The 21,937-nt window shown below is 38.1% G+C and overlaps 1 protein-coding gene across 5 annotated transcripts in view; it reads right to left on the reverse strand.

The window, feature by feature from the left end:
* The window catches only part of LOC127584733 (serine-rich coiled-coil domain-containing protein 2-like), a 532,360-nt gene that overhangs the window by 498,901 nt on the left and 11,522 nt on the right, over positions 1 to 21,937 (reverse strand). For 4 of the 5 annotated variants that reach the window (XM_052041642.1, XM_052041643.1, XM_052041646.1 and 1 more), the window contains exon 2: positions 1,717 to 1,828. The exons of the other annotated variant lie outside the window; for it this stretch is intronic. The gene's annotated coding sequence lies outside the window, so the exon portion shown is untranslated. The remainder of the gene's footprint in view (positions 1 to 1,716; positions 1,829 to 21,937) is intronic. 5 annotated transcript variants of the gene reach the window in all.

Raw genomic sequence — 21,937 nt, forward strand, 5'->3', positions numbered from 1 at the left:
TATCGCTCATCCTCCAAACCTTTCCATCATCAACAATGCCTGGATAATGCTAGCTGAAACATTCAAGAACCTCAACACCACCCGAAACAAATCACTAAGTTTCATAAACACTTCCACAACTAAATCTATGGATTACTGGAACTCACAGCTTCTGCAGCAGCTCATGTTCTCCACTCCCCAGAAGAACATGTCTGTGGATGCATAGATACCTAATCACCTTCAAGTTCTTAATCATTCACATCACACACAACAACCTGTCCTGAACACAAAAAAACTGAAAGTTATTGATCAAAGTCATGAAAAAGGCAACCAATTGCATTGCACAAGCAGCTTCACCACATGGACTGTAGCAGTTGCTAAAGGTCCATTTACCTGCCTTGCGAGAGTAACTGGAGGTGAGCAATGAACAAATACACTAGTTGGGAGAGACATCCCAAAAAATGAAAGAACTTGAAGTCTATCCTACCCCACGCACAGGACAGAAGATCAAGAACTTTAGTGTAAGAAAGAAAAAGAGATGACTTATCCTATGACTCTGGCATGAATGTTTTTGCTCTTATTTTTATTTTAAAGGTTATAAATAAATTAAATAATGTGTGCATTTATCCAACTTTGGTTTAAAAAAAACATAAATCTGATTTTCTTTAAGTCATTGAGCCAGATTGTGCTAGCAGTTCCCGACGCCAGAAAGAAGCTGGAGGTCAGATGCCTTTGCATCTGATATTCCGTTGTACCACTGGATTCACCAAGTCCAGCGGTGAAGCATTGATGTGCTAAGATGAGGATCCACATCAGCTTTACACCATGGATGACCAGCATAATAACAATGACTCCATTTGTCTGAATAGGATTGCTGACCCTGTGAGAAAGGTTGAAGTGGTTTATCTATTTATTTTCAAACATGCTTTCAATTGTTAGCATTTTAATTATTTTTAATAATTGTTTATCTCCTCAATTTCTTTGAAATTGTTTAAACTTATTCAACAATTTTTATATGTTTCTTTCAGAAGCATTGAAAAACAATTCCAAAGGCCTCTAACAGTGATAAGTGGTCAGAGGCCATTTGCATTTAGGGGTTAGAGCTTGGCATTTGACATGAGGCCTGCTGGAAGTAGTTAGCTACTGAGCCTTGTGGGATCTCTCTCAGTTACAACTTGGCCAGCTCTCTGTATCTTGAGCAGAACACCATTAGAGGGCAGACACCGCAGGCAGTGATCTCAGGCAATGGGCTGATTCCAGTCCAACTTTAAAAGCAATAATTGAGAATTTTATTTTTGTAGAAAATAAATAATGTTTTATGTATAGAACTAATTCAAGCTAAAACTGGTGGATAACATAAACATTTTATTTCAAAAAGCCCATGGCTAAATTTAAACGGTAAGATCAAACCAAGCCCTGATTCTCCATTAGCATAGCTCCCACATAACTATCTGAAGGATTTTAGTAGCACTGAATATGTTCCTCCTGTACTGAAAAAGATTGGATTACAATAAAAATACATAGGCATAAAAGGCAATTACTGGGTGATGGGATTCATACAGAAGTGGGTCCACTGGCTGACATGGATGAGTTGCATTGTATGATTATATGACCTCTATGACACTATTAATACAACACAGGTGAAGTTAACTCCTACACTCAGGTGGGTAGTATTTTCTGAAACTTGATCTTTTCTTGTTGCTTAATACATATAATTCAAAGTAGTTTTTAACATACCTTATAGTCAGTAGTGGTATATTAAGTTTTAATAGTCTCCACCGTTGCGGCAGCTGACTGTACACTCACTCCATGGATTTGTATTTTGCAAGATTCAAATTCTTGACCAATCCTAAGAAAAAGAAAGAAGAATTTCTAGAAAATCCAAAAATCCTAAACAAAAAAAGGAATGTCATTCACTTTGCATATTGCATAGCATTAACTATACATTTAACTGCAACAAAACAGGTGGGTATGGTAGTAGCACACTGCTGAATTATTAGACCAATAAACTAGACACATGGACTAACAATCCAAAGACCGAGTTCAAATATCACCACAAAATCTGTGAATTTGAATTCAGTTAATAATCTGGAATTTGGGAAACAAATATTCTTAGTAATGACAACCACAAAAAAAAGATTGTCATGAAAACTATGCCATCCTTACATGGTCTGTTCTTTTTGAGATTCCATGCCTATTCCATGTGGTTTACTTTTAGCTGTACTCTGAAATGGACCAGTTGTACCATGTCTACTACGTTCAAACGGAGAAAGAATGAAGCTAGAAGCATGTGGCATCAACCTAAGGCACTAAATTCAGATCCAGCAAAATCATTGCCTGCCCAGTCGACTTTCCAAAATCCTCCTTTCAAATATTTGTGGAAATTGTGGAGGCTCTTGCAGAGATTTTTGTTTCACCTTTAGTCACAGATGAAGTTCCAGAAGACTGGAGGGTGGCTAATGTTGTAGCAAAAGCAGCAAAGACAAGCCAGGGAACTACAGGCCAGTGAGCCTGACATCAGTGGTAGAAAAGGATCCATCAACATTTGAATAGGGAAGGTCTAATTAGGGATAGTCAGCACGGCTTTGTGCATGGGAAATAATGAGGGGTATAAATAGGATGAAAGCTCAGTCTTTTTCCCAGGGAAGGGGAACTAAAAACTAGAGCGCATAGGTTTAAGATTTAAAACTGACCTGAGGGGGCAAAATCGTCACATAGAGGGTGGTGCATATATGGAATGAGCTACCAGAGAAAATGGTACAAAAATAACAACATTTAAAAGAAATTTGGATAAATACATGGATTGGAGGGGTTTCGAGGGTTATATGGTCCAAACACAGGCAAATGAGATTAGCTTGGTGGGCACTGTGGTCAGCATGGATGAGTTGGGCTGAAGGGTCTGTTTCCATGCTGCATTACTCTTGGACTCCATCTGGGGACTGCTCTCTAAATTAGAACTGTCCTACAGATGAGTCAAGCAAGCCTGATAATTGTCTCAGTCAATGATTCCAAGAGTAGGACTATGTGCTAAACACCTTCATCACAATCACTGGGTATGTCCTCCTTCACCAGCATTACCAAATCAACAAAGTTGACAGCATAGCTAGGAAAGAGGAGACCTTGAATTCCTCAATATTTATTCCAGACTCCATGAAGTCTTTGGCATCAAGTCCAGCATGGGCAGGGAATCCTCCTGTTGTCATACCACTCTCCCTCACTTGACAAATCAATGTTCCTCCATGTCAAACAATGCTCAGTAGCAGCACTGAAAGAGCTGATTTCTGGAGGTCAGGTGAGAGCATCATAAAACTTAGTAAATTGAAGTCAAAACGCATTAAATGAAAAATACTCCAGTGGTTGGAGTCATGCCTTGCACAAAGTAAGATGAATATAGTTGTTGTAGGTCAACCAACCCAGCCTTAGGAATCATTGCTGGAGTCCCTTAGGGCAGTTTCTTAGGCTCAACCATTTTTGATTACTTCCTCAATAACATTCCTTTCATCATTCAGAAATGGGGAGGTTTTCTGATGATTGCTCAATGTTCAACTCCAATCATAACTGCCTACCCCCCCCCCCACCCCAGCAAATGAAACAGTCTGTGCCTTCATGCAGCAACACTTAGGCAAAGGTGTGGCTAATAATTGGCAAGTAACATTCATGACACAAAAATGCAAGGCAATGACCATTTGCAACAAGAGGAAATCTAACCATTTACCACAATGGCATTACCATCACTGAGTCTCCCACTGTCAACATCCGAGGGTGGTTCACCATCAACAGAAACTTAACTTCACCAGCCACCTAAATACCATGGTTACAACAGAAGGTTAGGGGCTGGGTACTATGCAGAGAGTGACAGCTGCTTACATCCCAAAGCCCTTTCGTCATCTACATAGCACAAGTCAGAAATATGAAGCAGCGTTCTGAACGAGTGCTGTTCTAACAACACTCAAAAAGCTTGACACCAACAGACAATGCAGCTCCTTGATCGATCCACCACAGAAAACATTCATTCCCTCCATCACAAGTGCACAGCGACTACAGTGTGTATCATCAACACAATGCACTGCAGTTACTTGACTAGTCTACTCTCAAGGCACTTCGTAAATCAGTGCCTTCTACCACTAGAGTGCATGGGAACACCATGACCTGGAGCTTCCAAGTCACACAAAATTCCAATTTGAAAATATATTACTGGTCCTTCACTGTCATTGGATCACAATCCCAGAACTCCCAAACTAAGTAATGCTGTGAGAATACCTTCCCCAGAAGAACTGCAGCAATTCAAAGTGAAATAACCTTCCCGGGTAATTAGGGAGGGGTTAAAAATACTTGCTTTGTCAACAACACACAGATCCCCAAAAATGATTAAAACCATCATATTTCAAAGACATAAAAGAGCAACTGACCAATCAATATTTTACAGCTGTAGGTAACCATGTAATTTCTTATATGCTGTGAGCAATTATTTAAAAGAAACCATTAATCAAATATCAAATCACTCAAGAAATATAACTACATTTCCACATTCTATTATACAAACAAGACATTCCCTTTGAACACGTTTTAAACTTGCAAAAGCCCTCACACCAGACCATATCTCAGTAGGTTATCGTGTGGTTTCCTGCAGCTACCAAGCTTCCTCTGACATCACACTGTGCCGTAGTCTGATATTTTTATACTTGAGGTAAGGTAGATCATATAATTTACTGGTTCCATAATTTTTTTTTGTCCTATTATAAGAATTTTGTACCAGATCTTTTCCAATTGTTCTTAGAGTCATCCAGCTTTCCAGCACAGAAACAGGCCCTTCCAGCTCAACTCATTCATGCCAACCAGGATTATCTACACTAATCCCATTTGTCCACATTAGGCCCATATCCCCCTACTACTTTTCTATCCAAGTAGCTATCCAAATGCCTTTTTAAATATTGTAACTGCATCTACCACTTGCTCGGCAGCTCATTCCACCTGTGTGAAAAAAAAACTTGCCTTCTAATCTCCTTTAAATTTTTCCGCTCTCATCTTAAACCTATGCCCTCTAGTTTTAGAACAGCCACCCTAGGAAAAATACTCTCTAACTACCCTGTCTATGCCCCTCAACTTTATTAACCTCCAAGATCATTCCTCAGCCTCCTACATTTCAATGAGAATAACCTCAGCCTGTCCAATCTCTCCTCATAACTGCAGCCCTCCATTCCTGGCAACATCCTGGTGAATCGCTTCTGCATTCTCTCTCTATTACTACCACACTCTTCCTGTAGTGCAGCAACCAGATCTGTACACAATACTCCAAGTGCTGCTTGACCAATATGTCATGACATTCCAACTCTTATATTCAATGCCTATGCCCACGAAAGCTATGCCCACTACCCTATCCACCTGCATCGCTATTTTTGGGGGTCTATGAATCTGCACCCCAAAGTCCTTCTGTACATCAACACTCTTGTGGTCCCTGCCATTTACTGTATATGCCATTAGAATTTGTTGTCCCAAATTGCACTACCTCACACTTGTCTGAATTAAGTTCCATCTGCCAACTTTCCAACTAATCCAAGTCCTTCTGTATCCTTTCACAACCTTCACTTTCCATCATTCTGCCAATTTTAGTGTCATCAGCAAACTTACTAATCAGTCGACCCATATTTTCATTCAAGTCATTTATAAATGACAATGGTCCCAGAACTGATCCCTGTGGTATACCACTGGCTACAGGCTTGCAGTGAGAAAAAACACCCGTAAATCACTACCCTATACCTCCTGTCACCAGGCCAATTTTGGATCCAGTTCGCCAACACACCATGGATCCCATGTGCCCTAACCTTCTGGACCAGCCACCACGTGGGACAATCCACTTATCTAACACAATAAATAGTTTATATTGTTTATTCTTTTCCTGAAAAGAATTTTTAATCTTATTTTATTTCATCTCTTATCCCCTACCAATGCACCACACAAATGAAAATAAACACTTTTTATTCAATATTAGATAAATTAATCCCTCACACTTCATTAAGAATTAGCAAACCTCATTAACCCAACAGTGTTGAGCAACTATTTTTAGTTGCTTGTATCAAAGGTATATAACATATGCCTCATGGGTGTTTCTGTCTAGGTACCAGTCATGTTTGAAATTACCCTCCCTGCACAAGATCCCAAAACCACCTCAAAGCACTGTGCTGTGAAGGGGCTTCCCAAAGTAAACTTTAAGCCTTACCTCCAGAAATGTTTTGTTAGTCAGTTTGATCACAATTAAATACATATAATTAACAACAAAATGTAGTTAAATTACCTCAATTAATCAGAATAAATTTAAATTACCCAGAACTTGCCTCATTTCTCTTACTTAGATTAGGTTCAGCACCCAGATTTCACATTATGACTGCAGAGAACTAAAGGAAGTTGATGCCCCACTGGACTCCATGAATCATACAACATCAGAGCAGTTGGAATGATACCAAGGCCCCCTTAGGAATTTCAGGGCTATGAAGTTTGTATGAAAAGCCCTCAAAAGTGATTTACATAATAAAAACATAAGAAAATAGAAGCAGGAGTAAGCCACTCAGCCTCTCAAGCCTATTGTGCCACTTAATACGATCATGACTATTCTGCCTCAAGCCTTGTTGTGTGCCAGCCCCCCACAGCCCTCAATTCCCTGATCTTTCGAAAATGTCTCTACTTCCTCTTTAAATACACCCAATGATTTAACTTTCATAACCCTCTTGGGGTGGAGAATTCCAGAGATTCACCACCCTCTGCAAAGAGCTGTTCTTCAACTCCTCAATTTTCAATGACCATTCACTAACGTTTAACTTTGTCCCATTGTTTGAGATTGTCTCACTAGTGCAAACATCTTGCCCCTTATGTTTCAATAAGATTATCCCTTATTCCTTTAAATTCCAAAGAACATAGATCTAATTTCTATAGCCACTCATGATGGGATAACCCACCTTATCCCAGAAGACACAAGAGACTGCAAATAGAATCTGGAGCAACAAACAATGTGCTGGAGGAACTCAGTGGGTCATGCAGAATCTGTGGGAGGAAAAAAATTGTCGACGTTTCAGGTCAAAACTCTGCATCAGGACCCTCATCCCAGGAACTAGCCTAGTGATTCTCTTCTGGACTGCCTCCAATGCCAATTTACATATTGTTAAGTAAGGAGACCAAAAGTACACAGTACCCTGTATAATGATAATAATATTTCTCTATTTCTAAATTCTAACCCTCTTCCAATAAAGGCCAACATGCCAGTTGCTTTCCTAACCATCCTGCACCTGTCTGCTGTTTGCAATTTGTGCACAAGAGCACTTAGATCCCTCTGTCCTTCGCTCATGTGCAAGCTTTCTCCATTTTGTAGTAATCTGCCTTTAGATTCCTCTTACCAAAGTGCATAATTTCACACCCTCCCATACTAAACTCCATTTGCCAAGTTTTCACTCATTCACTGAACCCACATATATGCAGTAGCAAAGTCCTAATATCCTCATCATAACATGCCCTCCCATCTATTGTTATGTTATTAAAATATGAATACAGGACACCCCAAAAAGAAGTGCGTATCACTTACTTGCATCTACTTGAAAGATATTCAAATGCAGAGCCTGTTGAGATTCACTGCTTTGAAAGTACCTACATCTATAATGAGCTCCTCATAAGCTGCACTGTTTACTCTCCATTGCAGATTTTAGTACCTCTCAAACGTATCAGTTTGTATACTATTTTCTTTGCCATATTAGAAATCATGTAAATATGAACTGCAAGATAACTCCCTAAATAAACCTGAACTAAGTTTTTTTTTCTGGAGCAGCGGGGGCGGAAGGGAGACCTTATAAAATTATGAGAGCCATAAATAGACAGACAGTATCTTTTTCCCAGGGTCGAAATGTCTAACACTAGAGGGCATGCATTTCAGATGAGAGGGGCAAAGTTCAAAAGAGACGTGCAGGACAAGTTTTTTTTCCCCACACAGAGTGGTAGGTGCCTGGAATGCGCTGCCAGGGGGGGTGGTGGTGAGGCAGATACAGTAGAGGCAATTAAGATGCTCTTAGATAGGCACATGAGTATGCAGAGAATGGAAGGATATGGACCACGTGCAGGCAGAATGAATTAGGTGTCATTAGCTTAATTAGTTCAGCACAACATTGTGGCGCAATGGGCCTGTTCCTGGGCTGTACTGTTCTGTTCTAAATACATGCATATCATAAAAAAATAACCATGTACTTAGTTGCTGGAGAATTCAAAACAAACTACTGTACACAGCCAAGAGCTTGGACACTACTATTAGTTCATTAAAAATCAAGAACTCTGTGTTAACTTGAGTAATCATAAATGAACTATTAACATTCACGTTATCATATATTAGACTATTAAACACCCTTTAAAGCTCTAAAAATCCCTTCCATTTACTGAAAACGGTCAGCTGTTTTTATTTTAGAAAATTCTCAGACTAAATAAACAAAATTTTAAATGGTGCATTATCTCGTTTGATTGTTAGTGTGCAACAAGATTTGCTATATGGAAGACAATCAATTGCAAGTTCAAAGATTCATTTTACTCTGTAAAATTTCTTTTATTGTAATTGACATTTGAATTTATGGCTATCTAATCACTCGTACAATCAAAAGACTTTGATATACCAAGCCACTCTGATATATTTTAACAACAAAACTAAGTACATACTTCATTCACCAATAGATTTAAAACCATTATTTAGTACTGTATAGGTCTTGCATACATTTCCATTTAACAAATGTATGGATCTCACATTACTCAGAAGCAAATGAGAAGAAACATGAAACCCTGCAAGCCTGGATCCCACCCCCTACAACCATGCGACAATGAAGCTAAACCTCAGTAAGCAGCTGGATTATTTTTTTCTCTCTCAAAGTGATTTACCCTTAAACACAATTACCCAGTTACAGATGCCATTACAATGCTACTACCCATTCATCATAATCAACCACTTGCTGTGTATTTGTTTTGCTGACTACAATATAAAGACAAAGAATAGATTTAACATGGTTTTTTTCAGTGAAATGTCATTTATCAGATATTGGTGCACCACATATTTTCATGGCAAGACTCCAAAAAAAAGTGTAGAATTGTATATTTCAGTTTTAAACAGTTTTATGTTCTTAGTGCTTTGAAACTCCCACAACTACATTATTAGGCTGTGTTGGAAGACATTGGAGTGATATTTGCTTCTCTTCTCTACTAAAGAGCAGGGGTCTGACACACGCAACAACACACAATTTTCTTTAATTTTAATAGTTCAGAATAGTAATGTCACAATCAAACAGTTTATTACTCAAGACCAATGAAATAGCACTTCTATCAATAATAATACAATTTTTCACCACAACATTTAATGCACAGTAAAATCAATATAATTTTGTTAATCACTACAAATTAATGGTTCTGGTAATATCTCATAAAAATAGTTTAATGTAAAGCTCAGATTAACAATGCATGAAAACTAAACACCTGACTTTAGATTCCCTTTACTATTATTGAAAGAATGGTTTAAACCCAAATAAAAAAAATCTCATTTTAAAAAGTTGTCACTTATAAATTTGTTTTGTTGCAAGTTAAACTTACTTCAGTATTTGGTGTTGAGACTGTAATACATGCTGACCCATTACCCATCTGGATGTCCCCTCTCTTTCACTCACTGTTCATTAACATACAACTCAGTTACCAAATACAAATTAAATGGTGACATAACATGATCAGACCCACCCCCAATTCAGTTTGGACAAGGAGAATAAAGCTGTTTCCTCCACCAATTGGATCAGAAATCCTATTTAAAATAACTGGCAAAAGAACAGAGGGGGGTATTTGTGAATGAGGAAAATTATTTTATATTGAGAGTTGCAGAGTGTCAGCTGAGTACAACATACTCAGTGGGTGGTGCAATCAAATTCCATAGAAATTTTCAAAAGCGATCTGACATACTGACGTCTCATTTGCAGGACTATAACAAAAGCGCCAAGATAATGAGACCAACCTTGCATTGCCTGGGATTCTTCCAAGCTTTCGATGCTGCCCTACTTCTACAGTACTGTAGTTGTGAATTTATCCCCAAACCACTTCAAATTAAGACTGCAATTGCAGTTCCTACTGTTCTGAACAAGATTAAATAGATAGTCATCCAAGTTACCTAGGCCCTTTAAAACCCCCAAAACAACAATCATACCACATCACAAACTTCTTTCCTGTTGAAAAGTGTCTAATGCACATATTTTAGAACTTGTGTTTATGCAGTATACCAGGAAAATAAGGGTGGCTAATTTGAGATTAGCCACCCTTATTTTCCTGGTATACTGATGAATTGATGTCAGTTCAACCCAACATCTCTTCATTCCGATGCTCTTTGCTATTATTATATTACAGATGCGAGAGATCCTATAACTACTTCACTGAACACAAAATCAAAGTTTTTCATGTAGGCAAATTCAGTTTACTCCAAACTGCAAAAGACAGTACAAAAGGAATGAGGGTAGGCTGGCTCAGGGAGGCTTATCTGTGCATCTCTTTTCAATATAACACACACACACACACACACACAGTTAACTCAAGAATCTGAAGGTATGCTATCTATAAGAAGCATTATAAATACAACAGAGTAATTATATCTAAAAAGGTTTTCAAAGATCCTACAGGTAACTAAACAAATCCTAAGCATTAGCTCATTGTGAGGAAAAGTTGTTCCCACTTAATGAGTGATAATTTGGACTTTAACCACCGCCTAATCAGAAATATTCAACTTTGATGAGCAACAAGATAAGATATTTCAACACTAAACCACACCACTCCACAACAGGGCATTTGCAATCATCAACAATTCACCAGCATTTACCCAGCTTCTCTGAGCTATTTTCCTGACCTGTTCTATATTCCTTCCACCATTCAGCAAGGTGTCATCATCACATTTCCATTCTGACCAAGACTGAGCTCTGCTCCCTACCTAGTCATTAAAGAGATCAATCATAACCCCTTCTCTTTCCCTTCATGTTTTCCCACTCAATACATTCTAAAACTGCCAATTGTTCCCTTTCCAAACTGGCACTAGCCATACTTGCCTTTCAATGGCTATCTATACCCAAACCACTGCCCAATCTGCATTTCTCATCCACAACACCAATGACACCTTTCCCAATTCCTTCCTTTCTCACACCTCACTGACCATTGTCATTGCTTTCCATTTCTTCTCTTCTCATTTGCTTCCAGCTCCTCTTCTCATCCCAATTTCACGAAGTGAGCTTCATTATCCTGCTTTTACTAACCCCAACTTGTCTTGAAAAGTTCAATTCAGATTCAAACAAAAATAAACAAGTTGGCATATAAAATGATACACAATCCTTTGCATTGCACTGCCTTAGAGAAGCATTCATGAATAAATGTAGAAGATTAGACACTAAACATCTTTTACTGAGATTTAAAAAAAATTCTACAAATATATAGGCATGTGGAAATCCTTCAAAATACCTCGTAATACAGCTGAAGTTAATTGTACATTCACCAAGTCGAGAAATGTCAAAATTTCAAATTCTAGGTTGGTGTGTACAGAGTACAATGTATACAAAATTATTAACCAAGTTTATCAGCAATAGTGGAAGCTCAACTTTTTGATTGGCATTTTTAAAGTTAACCACCCTTAACAAAATGCAAATTTAGAATCTATGCCTAATTGATCACAATTTTGACACAGCTTTTAAACTATCTTCAAAGTTTTCAGTTCATGGTTCCAATACAGATATGCCAGCTGTCTTTGCAAGTTATGGATTTCATTACAAAACTTGCAACAACCATCTGCAGATATCTTCAGCAGTTCACTGGATTCCTTATTTATAATTACTTTTAATCACCAGTTGATTGATAAATAAATGTAATCTTCAGTCAAATTCAGAGTAGATACTAATACATTCATAAGTGTGTAGTCAGCATCAGGGATGGACCCTTTCAGAACTCTTTCTTTTTAAAATTGAGAATTAACATATTGCCAATGGTAAGTAAGAAGCATGCTTACCTGCGAGGCAAAAGAAGTGAATCAGGTGTTCCTCAATGTTTTGTGACAGGAAATAGTACCCATAACTGGTGGCTGTTTAATTCTTTTTTAAACTACGTGACCTACTCAAAATTTGCAGCTCGTAAATCCGATCAATAGAGTTAATTTTATCAATTTTGCCCCCATTAATCAAAGGATTACAGAATGCTTGCATAATGAGAATCTGAAATAAAGTAAACTGCCATACTATTATATTTTACACCTTGCTGATGCAATGTTTATGTGCACACTAACCTCATGGTTAATGCAATAATTCTACAATTGTCACAATCCCCACTTGAAAAATAGCATTATTTCACTTTAAGTAATGCTATTTGTGTAATTACTTAAAACACATCAGTTCGCAGGGTATTATTTAGTAAAACCCTGAGAAACATTGACAATTATGAGATAAACTCAATAATTTTATCCCAGATATCATTGTTAAACTGTAATATTGTGAATTGGACTGGTACAAGTGTTCATTATAATTTTCCACAGAATTCTTAATAAAATACACAAGTTTGAGATAAAAAGCATAAGGCAAAGACCAACCCTTTTCCACAGGTGGAAACAATGAATTAAAAGCAAAATCAAATGATTCAGAGTCAGCAGTGTCTCCACCCTGTTGGCTGCTGCCAGAACCAGAAGATGAAAGAAAAATAAATTTAAGGTGAAACAGAGAAGGATGGAAACAACATTATGCATAACTTTTGTTCCATGCCAATTATTACCCTGACTGGAAAATTTATAACCAATACTTCAGCTCCAAACTGAAATCCTGGAACTCCTTATTCTAGGAGTATCTTCAAAGCACAAAGCCCAAGATGGCCAACCTCCATTTCTGCAAGACATCTAGAAATCGGTAATAAAATGTGGCCTTGCCAAGGACACCCATATCCCAAGAAAGAACAAAAATAATGTTAAGGGGAAACCAAAAGAGTTAATTGTATTTCAGACTTTCTACATATCACTATAAGTGACTGTTTGTTTTGATTAAACCCCCAGCGGGGCTCAGTTGCTTGTATTTTTGCCTCTGTGTGGGCTCAAGCAGCACTTCAGGACGAGTGCTATAGAGGAAGTGTGCTGCATTGTGGGAAATACTACCTTTAGAATGTTACTTAGAAACTGCAATCACCTGTTCAGGTGGATATGCCAAAATCCATGCATTGTTTGAAGGATTAGAAGTTCTGAGTCCTGGCAAACCATTATATACCAAGAACACTAAAACTGAATATATCCAATTTATTCTTTGAAATCTTGCCTTCTGTAAGTTGATCAACTTCAGGAAGGTAAAATAGAAAGCAATTATATAGCACCTTTAACAAAAGTGATTTAAAATTGAACTACTTCAGGATAGTCACCATAGAATTATGGGGATAATCAAAAGCTAAAGTGTGTCCAGCCAGAGCCCACAAACAGGAATAACTAGATAATAGGAATAACTTCTGCGATATTGAAGGAGAAATACCACATTATAAAAGCATTAATTAATGTTTCTTTTGATATCCTGAAGACAAAACAAACTATATAAAAGCCAATTGCATTTGCTGGAGTCTGAAACAAAACCAAAAAATGCCAGAAAAACTCAGCAGATACAGGAACATCTATGATCAGAAAAATAGAGTTAACGTTTCAGGTCAATGAGTTATGGTGAAGTGTCATTGACATGGAATGTTAACTCTGTTTCTCTCTGCACAGAAGCTGCCTAATCAGCTGACTGTTTCCGACACTTTCTTTTTCACTTAATACCAAAAAAATGTTTTCCTAAAATTGAAGTCTCCAAAATGAGGGAGTGACTTGTACAGTATATTCTGACTTTCGTGGCGTCTTACTTTTATATCTGTACAGCATGTTGGAATGTCTTATGAGATTAAGACTATTACAAAAAAATTTAAATTCATTATTTCATCTCAGACTAATCTAAAGGCCAGATGTGCACATTTGAGCTGGCCCAGAATGACAATACAAATCACTTCTGACAACCACTCGTGAAACATCTTATCCATACAAATACTCATATGTTTAGTCGAGTATAAGACACAAATGCTGGAATTTACAAACACCTGAGTTTCTGTTCAGGTTGCTACCAAACAATAAACCAATAATGGTTTACTTATTTAAAACACAGGAAATTGTAGTTTGACAGCATAATTTGCTTCAAATTTATTTTTCCATTTGCATTGACGAAGGGTAGGCAACATTCTAAATCTATATCTTACAACACCTCATTACTGATGTTAAAATATTCATTCACTTATATCCTGAAAAAAACTATCCTATAGGTTAATTTATATTGGATTTTTGATCACACCCATATGATCACAAATAAACAGCAATTTTTGAGAGGTTCCAAATCAAGCAACCATAAAGTTTAAACTTTCGAAACTTCTGTTTAACAATATGCTGTACATGTCATTCCACACCACACCTCCAGCACGTGCCATCATCACCATCAAAAACCTCATCAACGTGCAGCACCCCTCCAACTTTGGTTCTACTTTCCGACCTTACTGCAACAAGTTTACAAATAAGTTGCTTGCAAAGTTAGGTACACACAATATTACATCTTACTTGTGTTTTACATGGGCAAGTTCAAAGTGTATAAAGGGCATTTACTTTGGAAACAAAGCTTTTCAAAAATGAGGCTGAAATTTCCCCCAATCCTCCTCCCTGAATGCATTACTATTAGCAGAAATAACACTATGCCAGAATCAGCACAGAAAACAGAGCCCTCTCAAGCTACTCAGGCACCTAATATAATTATCTTAGCTTAGGTACAAGAGGAGGGTACAGGGAATTTTGTGTCAACTTAAGTTTTAAACTGTTCTCACACTAACAATTTTTCCATTAGCCTGCCCTGGTGCTGGTCCATAAAATGTACTCCTAGATCTTCAGTCTCTTGGCAAATGGACTAAAGCAGTGTGTCAACAGCCGGTAAATGGACCAGTGTGGGTGACTTCCAACCAGCACTGACGATGTGGTGATTGCAAGTTGACGATTAGCAGGTCTAGTTAATTAAAAGATGTGGTATGCATCTATCTTGTAAGAGGTTATAAGATTTCATGGGAGTTACTTTATCTATAATTGGTTTGGCTTGTTAAAAGTCCAACAGCCACAAGCAAGGAATCTGAGCCAATCACTGGAAAAGCCCTTCTATCCAACAATCACCATCAGGTTGGATGCTCCAGGGCATTTTTTGGAAAAAAACATCTCACTATCATTACTTCCTCCACCTAGGCTTTAACAATTTACAAAGGACATAATTCATCCATTTTACAAATGAGGATTCCATTATGATCCACATGCCTAAATGAAACATTAGATCAATATTAGTACTTTTTCAATTTTTATTACAATCCAAGTCTTGAAAACCTGCTAACACAGAAAAACATTCTCCATGGATGTTGGCTGAGTGCGGCACATTGTCATGCATAGTTGTTGAGTTAGCATGTCAATTATTAAGTGCATGAATCCTCAAATGCCTAATGCTAATTCCAATTAGTACTATTCAAGGAATGAAGGGCATAGAATCAAGGCTGTAATATTTAATCCAATTAAAAGAAATGGTTCTTTTTCATCCAATCCAAATGAGAGTCATGGATAATAGAACTGCTGCCTCACTGCTCTAGCAACCCATGATCACTCCTGACCTCTGGTGTTGTAACTGTGGAGTATGTACATTCTCACTGTGACTGCATGAGATTCCTCTGGTTTTCTTCCATATCCCAAAGATTAATCCCAAAGGTTAATCAGCCACTGTAAATTGCCCCTAGCATCTTGGTGAGTGGTAGAATCTACAGAGAGTTGAAAGGAAAGTGGGGATAATAAAATGGGATTAATGTAAATGTTTGGCCTGAAGGTTGGTGTAGAAACAATGGGCCAAAGGGCAAAAGTCAATTCAAGAATTCAATTTTTTTGCAACTCTTCCAAAATATTAGGACATTCTCAAAACTAAAAAGCCACATATACAACTGGAAAGCTCAAAATAACACAATATATTTTTCAAAAAATCTAAATATTTAAGACAGCATAAAAATATAATTGTTGAAAGCTCTGGGCATGCTCCATACATGAAATATAGGCAGAATCAATAACACAAACCACAGCCACATATTAACTGTGGTATAGACAACTGGACTAACAGCAAGAGTAGTAATTGTGTGTATATATTTAAACTGTATTTGCTATGATATCCTTTGCTGCAAAAGAGAGATTACAAAAGAGAAACTACCTCAAAGAAAATGAGTCATCCAGTTAAGCAACTCTACCAGGTTCTACCAAACTACCAGATTCAAGCTTTACAACAATAAGGAACACTTACTTGTATAGCCTGATTGAACCTTCATGTATTGTAATATATATTATTGTGACATTGCTGTATTATACATACTATATATAGAATAGTTCACTTCCTGATCACCAGTTAATGAGAATCTTAATATCCAGTATCAAAGTCTGTCTTGCATATTCAAATCATGCACTTAACATTCTTTGCAAGTCACTAGCATTATCAAAATCAATGCACCTACTGAAGGCCAAAGACAAACCTGACAGTTGAATATCCTTTACATGTCAGGGTATCAGAATGGCTGGGGGGTGAGGGGCAAGTTAAAAATCAATAATTCAGTTTGTACACTATACAAGCTTTTTTAAGTTACTCATGCTTCAGTTCTGCAACCAAACATGTCATTGGTTTACTAAAATTTAATTCCTAAACAAGAACTGAACAAATGATACAAAGTCATCTAAGATAATACTTCATTCTTTTCATTGCAGAACAATAACATTAATTCATTTTAATATATTGTAACTGAGTGGGAACATATTGTTACCCAAATAACTGCAAGCCCTGCAAACTACATGCTCCTGAGGTTATTTAAACAGTTATCACAATGCAATCACATTAACCAAAAGGCACTTGTGTTTTGATCTCTCACTCAATTTATCACAGGTGGTGAGTTACAGATCCTCCCTAGCTTTCACACCCAACTTATGTACAGCCCATACATACAAACAAGCATTTGGGAGACCAGCGATGTGAATTGGCCCACTGTTGCAGGCATCTTCTGCTACTTGGGAACTCAGTTCGCCACCGCATTTCCGACTTGCAAACTGTTTGGGTTACAAATAGTTCACATGGAAGGGAACCCTGCCATAACCTGGGGACAACCTGTACTTAACATGTGAGCAAAAGATACCTAAATCACTAGTTGGGGAAGAGAATGTATTTGCCCAGATGTTCAATTTTTGGGGTATAGAAAAATTAATTTTATTCACTCTTTCCCAACAATGGCAGCCAACTTAATCAAGCAGTTAGGACTAAAAAAAGTACAAAACTCATTATAAATACAATACTAAAGAACCAATGATGTACATAATAAAACATTGCAAATATTGCACTTTGTCAGTGTCAAATTTCCCAAAGCATACATCCTTTAAATGAGATGATTAAGCAGTTATCCCACAGTTTTTTTTTAATAGTTGTACTGAACTGGTCAGGGCCTTACAAATCACTAACCTGCTTTATACTTCAACATTTACCTAAATAAACTAACAGCAGTTTACCATTTCATCCAAAGGATGGTTCCTTCAGCAATCAGTCAGTGTCTGGCCATATAATTTAAGTGCAAAATCTTCAAACCTAGATATAAATCTGCTTATAACTTCTTTGGCTGAGAGTTAAGAATGATGGCTGAATGAAGAGTCATATGCAGAATCCACAGACTGGTGAGAATGATACAGATGGTTGGATTATTGTGGAAGTGCAAGTGTAAGAGAAACCGAATGGCAAAGTGGTGCAAATGCTGATTGATAGAGGGTGGTAATGGATAGTGGATGACAATAAGCATGTTTGGGGACAATGTCCATAAAAGACGATGGACGAAATGAAGCAGAAAAAACTGAATGCTAGAAATGTGAAATACAAGGCTGTAATGGGTGATTATCTTATTGGCCTTAGTTCAATGTTGTCCAGATGGCTGTAATGTTATTATACAGGCCATGAGATGCTGTTCAGCAGCAAACAAGCTTCTGGAGGAACTCAGTGGGTTGAGCAGCATTTGAGGTGTTATCAAGCTTGCACTGGGACAGTGCAGAACAGGAAAGACAAGAGAGCAAATCAGAGTGAAAGGAAATTGGAAGCAAGATCACATTTGTGGAGCAAACAGAAGAGAAGGGAAAGGCACCAGAAGTGAGAGCAGGGTATACATTGACAGCATTGGTGATGAAATTTTCTAGTTCAGTGTGAGAGCAGGAAACAGCATCAACATATTTATCAGTGTATTGGAAGAAGAGGTGATAGAGGTGACCCAAGTGAGCCGAGGAATGTTCCAAATATCTCATGAAAAGATTGGCATATCTTGGACCCACAAGGGCTTCCATAATACCATATTTCACTTGTATTTTTTTTTGTTCTTTATTTACAGCGTGTTAACAGGCCCTTCCGGCCCAACGAGTCCGCACCACCCATTTTAAACCCAAATTAACCTACCCGTACATCTTTGTAATGTGGGAGGAAACCGGAGCACCCGGAGGAAACCCACGCAGACACGAGAGAACGTACAAACTCCTTACAGACAGCGACGGGAATCGAATCACAATCGTGTAGGAAGTGAGTGGAGCTAAAGGAAGTTTTATGTGAGAATAAATTCAGCCAAGCAAAGGAGATTGGTAGCAAAGGAATAGTGATTGAACTCTGTTCAAGGAAAAAGCCAAAGCACCTCAGATCATCTGAAGTGGATGATACTGAATAGAGATTGCACATCAATGCCAAAAGTAACCCATCTGAAGTCAGGAAACAGTTAATGTGATGGAGGGCATCAGAAATTCTTTACATGTAGGTGGAAAGAGACTGGACAAGGAGTGAAACAAGAGATTCAAGTTAGGAACAGATGAGTTCTGTGGGACAAGAACAGACAGAAATAATTGAGTCTCCCAGGACAGTCCTGCTTGTAGATCGTAGGCGGAGATTAATGTGGGCTGTAAGAGGCAAAAGGGCCTGAGGGGCTGGAGTCTGGGGAAGGGGAAGGTGGGGGAGGAAGATCTCTAGACAAAATGAGATCAGTGACTACAAGGGAATCAATGGCCTGACATTCCATAATACGATGATGGTCCAAGAGAATACATCAGGAGGTTTACGAAAATCGACTTTCAGCCTCTGTGTGGTGAGGATTAGGTATGTCGTTCAACAACAGCACTACTCTTGTCAACAAGCTTAATAACAACATTAGTTAGCCCTGAGGGAGCAGTGTGCTCCAAGTTCAGAATAGGGCAGGTCAGACTGAGTAAATGGAGGAGAAAAATTGAGAAGGTCAATGTCACACCAGTAGTTTGCAATGAAAACAGCTAGAGAGGTTAAAAGACCAGAGGGAAGGAAACCAGCGGATTAAGAATTGTGAAGACAGGAAAAATAAGTTCATTGTCTAAAGTGAAGACTTCTGACTGAAGCAATGGGCACAAAGGTGGGGAAAGCATTCAACGCTGTCAGGCTGGCAATTCACTGAGATGGAAAGTGAAAGCAACAAAGCTGAGGCTTCTGCCAATACATATGTTGGACTTGGGTACACCACAGGTTTGTCAGGATGATACCATGAACTGAAGTATTGTGAGGCCATGTGTCACAAACATGGATTTTATTTGAGGTTAGAAGGTTGAGGGCTTTTGTTTTTGTTGAAGTATTTTGTTAAGAATTTGTTAAGTATATGTTAAGAATTTTGATTAAAAAATGAAAACTATTAATTCTCAGCACTACAAGTACTGATCAATGTACTCATCCTTTGCCCAAGACTGTGCCCCACTGCAGAATAGCACAATTTACTCCAAACCCTCAAATCATTAGAAAGCAAATTGCACTAATATGCAATAATATGCCACTGTGTTACCTTTGCTTTATAGTTCTTACTTAACCCGACTCCATTTACCTTAATGAAAGTTACAATGCATAGTCAGTTCCCAACTGAATTTCAAAAGCATTGCAAATTCCAGATTTCCTAGAGCAAACCGAGATGTGTTAACACAATCTGCTTTGTTTAACATATTAACCAAACATGCAATTTTTTTAAGAACTACTTTTTGTAAGTTCTTTTCATATAATAGGCAAGCCTAACTCAAATTGCATTTTCTCAGAGCCGTTGACATAGTAATAGACTGACACAATTCAAGAGGCTGACCCACCATCATCTTCACAAGGGCAATGAGGTATGAACTTTTCCAGTGATATTCACATCCCATAAAGTGAAAATGCAAAATATTAAAAAAGGAGATAAAAATATTTTGGCACCAAGTCACAGATTGACATTACAACAGATCACCAAATGCTTGGGTCAAACAAGCAGGGTTGAAGGAGAATCATAAACAAAAAAGAGGTTGTGAGCTGGAGAAGGAAAGGGAAGGAATTCCAGACCTTTGAGGTAAGTCAGCTTAAAGCATGCCATTCACTGTGGAGTAAATAAAATCAGGAATGGCGGAGTTGGAGAAGTGAAGAAATCTCAAATGCTTCCAGAGTTGGGAATATAAAGGACTGAAGTAATGGAGGGATTTGAAAATATGATGAAGATTTTAAACTTGGTGTTTTAAAATGTTGATTTTAATAGGACCTTGCAAAGAAAGCGAATAGTAATGAAAAACTGATTGAACCTATGAATTGGAAGAACAAAAAGGCATAGCTAAGGTACTGGTACTTTAAAAAAAACTAACTTAAAATCCACCAATCCATCACTCAAACCCTACCATAGCAACTGAGGCATGATGCAAGAACGCATCCCCGAAGCAAGAGATTAGGAAAGGTGAGGCGCAGCAATATCTGGATGTCCTTGTGCTCCAGTCACTGAAGTTAAGCATACAGGTGTAGCATGCATTTCAGAAGGCAAACAGTCTGTTGGCCTTCGCGGCAAGAGAAACTGAGTACAGGAGCACGGCTGACTTATTGCAATTATACAGGTAAGTAGCGAGACCATGCCTCAAGCACTGTGCACAGTTTTGGTTTCCTTACTTAAGGAAGGATGTTGTTGCTATGCAGGGAGTGCAGTGAATATTCACCAAACTGATTCCTTAGGTGGCAGGATTGATGCAAGAAAGATTGGGCTTACATTTGCAAGTGTTAAGAAGAATGACAGGAGAACTCATCAAAACTTACAAAATCCTGATCAGATTGATAGGCTGGATGCAGGATATTCCCAGTGATGAAGTCCAGAACCAAGGGGCATGGCCTAAGGACATGGGGTAGGCCATTTAGAACTGAGATGATCAGAAATTTCTTCACCCAAAGAGTGATTGAGCCAGTGGAATTCTCCTTTAGAGAAGGCATGAGGCCAAACATATTCAAACTGTTAGATATAGCAGTAATGGCTACAGAGATCAAGGGACATGAGGAGAAAGCAGGAAAAGGATACTGAATTTGGAAGATCATCCATGATCATATTGAATAGCAAAGCTGACTCAAAAGTGTTGAATGGCCTACTCCTAATTTTCATATTTCTAGATCAAATAATTTAGGCTTGAGGTGCACACTGCATCAACACAAGCCTTTACTTGTGGGGCTTTCCTCAGGTTGTTTTCCAATATTACAAGCTATTTTCTCTGTTCACAAACAAACCTTTTACAGTGCTACCACACAATGTTGTGCCGACATAGCTAATCCCTCCTACCTACAGAATGCCCATATCCCTTCATTTTCCTCCCATTCATGTGCCCATCCAAGTCACTCTTAAAAGCCCCCAATGAATTTGCCCCCACCACCGTATCAGGCAACGCATTCCAGGCATCTACCACTCTTTGAGTAAAAAACTTACCCCTCATGTCTCCTCTGAACCTACCCCCTCTCACCTTAAATGCATTCCCTCTGGGATTGGATCGCTCAATAATGGGAAAAAGATATTGCTTGTCCACCCTATCTATGCCCCTCAATTT

This window comes from Pristis pectinata, chromosome 30, assembly GCF_009764475.1.
Source record: "Pristis pectinata isolate sPriPec2 chromosome 30, sPriPec2.1.pri, whole genome shotgun sequence".
In the NCBI taxonomy this organism is placed as follows: Eukaryota; Metazoa; Chordata; class Chondrichthyes; order Rhinopristiformes; family Pristidae; genus Pristis; species Pristis pectinata.